The sequence below is a fragment of the Odocoileus virginianus genome, chromosome X (genome assembly GCF_023699985.2).
Source record: "Odocoileus virginianus isolate 20LAN1187 ecotype Illinois chromosome X, Ovbor_1.2, whole genome shotgun sequence".
NCBI lineage: Eukaryota > Metazoa > Chordata > Mammalia > Artiodactyla > Cervidae > Odocoileus > Odocoileus virginianus.
In genome coordinates, this window is record NC_069708.1 from 28991191 (window position 1) to 28996787 (window position 5597).

Consider the following 5597-nt stretch of genomic DNA (forward strand, 5'->3'; position numbering starts at 1 on the left):
ACAGCAGCTGCATAATTTTACATTCCCTTCATTAATGCACAAAAGTTTCTATTCTTCCACATCCCTGTCAACACTTCTCATTTGCTTTTTGTTTAAAAGTCATCATAATGGATGTGCTGCACTCAATATGCCAGTAAATTGGGAAAACTCAACAGTGGCCACAGGACTAGAAAAACCAGTTTTCATTCCAGTCCCAAAGAATGTTCCAATTACCACACAAGCTAGCAAAGTAATGCTCAGATTTCTCCAAGCTAGCCTTCAATAGGACATGAACCGTGAACTTGCAGGTGTTCAAGCTGGATTTAGAAAAGGCAGAGGAACCAGAGATCAAACTGCCAACATTCATTGAATCATAGAAAAAAGAAGAGAATTCCAGGAAAGTATCTACTTCTGCTTCATTGACTACACTAAAAGTGTTTGAGTGTGTGGGTCACAACAAACTGTGGGGAATTAGTAAAGAGATAGGAATACCAGACCACCTTACTTGTCTCCTGAGAAACCTGTATGCAGGTCAAGAAGCAACAGTTAGAACTGGACATGGAACAATGGACTGCTTCAAAATTGGGAAAGGAGTATGTCAAGGCTGTATATTGTCACCTTGCTTATTCAACTTACATGCAGAGTACATTATGGAAAATGCTGGGCTGGATGAAGCACAAACTGGAATCAAGATTGCCAGGAGAAATATCAATAACCTCAGATATGCAGATAACACCACCCTTGTGGCAGAAAGGAAAGAGGAACTAAAGAGCCTCTTGTTGAAAGTGAAAGAGGAGAGAGAAAAAGCTGGCTTAAAACTCAACATTCAAAAAACGAAGATCATGGCATCCAGTCCCATCACTTCATGGCAAATAGATGGGGAAACAATGGAAACAGTGACAGACTTTATTTCCTTGGGCTCCAAAATCACTGCAAATGGTGACTGCAGCCATGAAATTAAAAGACGCTTGCTCCTTGGAAGAAAAGCTATGACCAACCTAGAGAGCATCTTAAAAAGCAGAGCAATTACTTTGCAATCAAAGGTCCATCTAATCAAAACTATGGTTTTTCCAGTAGTCATGTATGGATGTGAGAGTTGGACCATAAAGAAAGCTGAGCACTGAAGAAATGATGCTGTTGAACTGTGGTGTTGGAGAAGACTCTTTAGAGTCCCTTGGCCTGCTAGGAGATCAAACGGGTCCATCCTAAAGGAAATCAGTCCTGAATATTCATTCATTGGAAGGACTGATGCTGAAGCTGAAGCTCCAATACTCTGGCCACCTGATGTGAAGAGCTGACTCTTTAGAAAAGATCCAGATGCTGGGAAAGATTGAACGCAGGAGGAGAAGGGCACAATAGAGGATGAGATAGTTGGATGGCATCACCGACTTAATGGATGTGAGTTTGAACAACCTCTGGGAGATGGTGAAGAACAAGGAAACCTGGCGTGCTGCAGTCCATGGGGTTCAAAGAGTCGGACACAACTGAACGACTGGAAAACAATGGATATGAAGCAGTATTTCATTGTGATCTTGATCTGCATTCCCTCATAACTAGTGAGGAGCATCTTTTCAGTGGCTTAATGGACATTTGTGTATCTTCCTAGGAGAATTGTTTAATCTCTTTCATAATTTTTTAATTGGGTTGTTTCTGTATTTGTTGTTGAGTTGTAGGAATTCCTTATATAGTCTCACTATTAACCATTTCTAAGCTACGTGATCAGCATACATTTTCTCCCCCTTCACTAATCATCTCTTTAATCTATTAGCATCATTTGATGCTCAAACGCTTTTTAAAAATTTTTTTACACAAAATTCACATTTTATTTATGTTGAAATAAACTATACAAAATTGATTTTCTTCACCAAAAATAACAGCAATATTTTCTGTATTATTCCTAGATAAACTACAAAACACTTATATTTGTAGGCTTTCTAGGTTTTGCTTGTAAATCAAGATGAGGCAGTAGATACAGTCATGGAAAAAGACAGAAGAAAACAGACAAATCAGTTGTCAGTATACCATGGCCTCTGATCCTTTCTTGACCATGAAACTGAAGTGTTCAACATATACCTGCCAAAAAGCTTATGAAGACATAGGCTCAATAAAGGAATGTAAACAGCAATAACCAGATGTGGAACAACAATGGCAGGCTCTTCCATTCAAATTCTAACTTGTTGCTTTAGCTTCATTTGATAAAGAGAAAATCTACACTGAAATCCTTGTTTGACAAGCTTACATGTTTCTCTTATAGTCTGATAATTTTCTTAACTGTCCTTTACAGATTTTTAATAGCATACTTATAACTCCTACTATTCAAAAAGTCAGTCATGAGCTTCACTGTAACATTTTACAAAATGCATTCCTTCCTAGCATACCTCCTAATTTTATTTTTTCAAAGATCTGATAACTTAATACCTGACAATTTGATCCACAGTGATAAACATAATGTCTAAAATCACTTAACTAAAACAATTCCAAAGTGCCATTAGCAGAGATCACATAAAACTGTAATATGGTACTTTCAGTGCTATCTTCTGGAAGAACAGTTAGGTCTCCAAAGCATGAGCATTCGAACAGGCCATTTAAACAGGCAGATTATCAGTGACTAATGTACTCAATGGGAGGCCTACAGGTCAAGATATTCAGTGATTAAGTGGCCTACCCTTACAACTTTTCTGTAAGATATTTTTAAATTTCTTACAGGTTTTTTTTAAAAAATATCAAATATAAGAGAAAGTCTAGGTTAAAAGTCTCTTAGGTATTTTCAATGGTTTCTGAATTATCTGTAGGAAGCTCTGACTTACTTGTATAGAGTTTGATATATGTATCCACCATTAAATCCAAATCATGTTTTATATCAGAATTTATGTTTAGCAAAGCCAAGTTACTTGACCTTTGATCTGTCAAAGTGTTCCTCAAGTATGCTTTGAGACGCTTTTGCCCATTTTCATAGCGTTCATTCTCAACTTTCATCACAGGAAGAATACATAGGACCTTCAGCAATGTGTAAACATTAGGAAAAAAACTTGATGTCTGGTAGATGAAGGGCTTCATAAATAGTGGATGGAAGTTCTATATCTTTCCCTCTGTTTCCATTTGATTCTCCAACAATGCAGCTCAGCAGAGAGTGTGTCAGGATTAGGTAAGTCACTTTGGTACATGTCAGCATGGTGCTCCTCTGACGTATTGAATTTGAGCTGTCCCATAACAGAGGGTACCAGGGATAAGCACTTAAGAGCTTTGAGGTCCTGTTCTGAGAATATATCTTTCAGTTCCTGAATAATGTGTTCCACAGTTGGAACACTTAGAGTTTCTTTATAGTAACTCTCAGGTTAGCTGAGATTCCAGGTTACTGTGCTGAGCTGTGCGAAATTTCCCTGGGAGTTTCATCTGAATATCAAGTTTGGTTGCCAAATTTGTGCCTTCCTCAAACCAAAATTCATGATAAACTTCTATATTTTCCATCACTTCATTTAGAGAATGTAACACTGCAGTCAAGCTACTGGCTGCAAAAAAAGACATCAGAGGTTTGCCCCTGAAGATTTTTCCCAAAGGCTCTTGTAAAAGACAAAACATTTTTAAGAACAACAATGTTATCGCACTACAGAGGAAAAATGCTCGGCCAGCTATGTAGTTATTCCATCTAACATTTGTATCACTATTTATACCATGTAAACATAAAACAAGTGCTTGTAGGAGGTCCACTAAGATTTCAAAAGCATCATGCCTGCCTGTCCACTGAGAACGGCAAATTTCTTTCAGTTCTTTGCCCCTTTCTTCATTGTTCCGAAAGAGGACAGAAATTACATTTTCAAGCTCTAAAAGCAGTTGTGGTGATCAATGAAAAAAAGAACAAACTTCCTCAATTGTTCCTAATGCGACAGATACTCCCATAACAGGCACTGATTTTGCCAACCACATATTTAAGGCACAGGAAGAGCAGAGTGTGTAGATAGCTTGGGGATATTTCTCTAAATTTCACAGCCAAAATTTTTGCATCAGCTTCATAAGGCAGGAAGCCTACAAATTCCTCTCTCAGGTTGTGAGCTTCATCGACAAACCTCACCAACACAGGCAGGTGCTCTTCCCCCTCGATGTCCACCACATCGTCAGTGATGATGGAAAAGAAGTGAGAGTCCCTCACCTCCCTGAGGGTCTCTTCCCGAATGCAGCTCTTGCAGATCTCCAGCATCTGCTTCTGCTGTGTCTTGGAACAGAACAGTGTGTTCACTGCTGTTGTCTCAAAGCGCTTTCTCAGAACCTCTTCACCAGAATTGATCCAGCACTTGAGCAGTGCTTGAAAGTTATCAGGAGTAAAAAGACCTTCTGGGATTTCATCAGCTTCATGTCCATCCAGAGGTATGTTTTGTTTTCCCATAAGAATCAAAATTTCAAATAAAGATTTTAAATATTCTTTGTTTTCCTTCTCTTCAAGAGTTAAAGGTAAAATGTCTTCATCCTGCTCTTCACCCCCTTCTTCTGCACTGGGATTCTGAGCATTGCTGTTGTTTACTTTTTTATGTTTTGGTTCCTGTTCAGAAGTTTCATCAATTTTTTTCTGTTTCAGTGTCCTGATTTCATCTTCACTCAATTCTTTTATTCGTTTTCTGTGTCTACTATGTGGATTATTCAAATGACTGGTAAGATCGAATATTGTTGGTATGGCATTATCTCAGAGAACTGTCCTGTAAGGACTAGTTCTGCAGATCATAGAGGTCTCAAAGTGTTTGGCACACAGGCGATAATGTTTGTTCAGCTGATCAGGTGTTTTATCTTCTAAGTCTGCCCTCCTACAGTTCACCCACTTCTGGCATCTGGCCGGATCCCGCGGAAACCTGAAGAAGGCCAGGTCCGACTGCGTGCTCTTCCGCGTGTAGTTGGGGGCCACGCGGAAGTTCGGCATCTTTGTCTGCCGGCCGGCCGACCCAGCCTTCCCCTCCCCGCCTCCTCAGGGCTGCCCGCCAGCCCGTCAGGGTCGGGGAGGGGAGCCAGGCCGGCCAGCCAGCCAGCTCATCAGGCTAAAAAATTTTAATGTAGTATAATTTGTCCATTTTTCTTTTCTTGCCTATGCTTTCGGTGTCATGTTCAAGAAATCATTTTCAAATCCAATATCATACAGATTTTCCCTGTATTTTCTTCTGAAAAGATTATAATTTTACTTCTTACATTTAGGTCTTTGATCAAACTTAATTTTCATATATTGTCTAGGGATCCAATTTTATTATTTTCCATGTGGACATCCAGTTCTCCTGAGCTTCACAGGTAGCACAGTGGGTAAAGAATCCTCCTGCAATGCAGGAGATTCAGGAGATGCCAGTTTAATCCCTGGGTCAGGAAGATCCCCTAGAGGAGGGCATGGCAACCCACTCTAGTATTCTTGCCTGGATAACCCTATGGACAGAGGAGCCTGGTGGGCTTCAGTCCATGGAGTCTCAGAGTCGGACAAGACTGAAATGACTGAGCACGCACACATGTATCCAGTTTTCCCAACATTATTTGCTGGAAAAATGTCCTTCCTCCATTTTGGAGGAAATGGTCCTTGCACCATTTTGGAAAATCATTTGGTCATATATGCAGTGCTTTAGGAGAAGGAAATGGCAACTCACTCCAGTGTT

At 39.8% G+C, this 5597-nt stretch overlaps 1 pseudogene; it reads right to left on the minus strand.

Moving 5' to 3' along the window:
* Nucleotides 1-2735: 2735 nt before the first annotated feature.
* On the minus strand, nt 2736-4885 carry LOC110145201 (52 kDa repressor of the inhibitor of the protein kinase pseudogene; annotated as a pseudogene).
* Between the last annotated feature and the right edge of the window lie 712 nt (nt 4886-5597).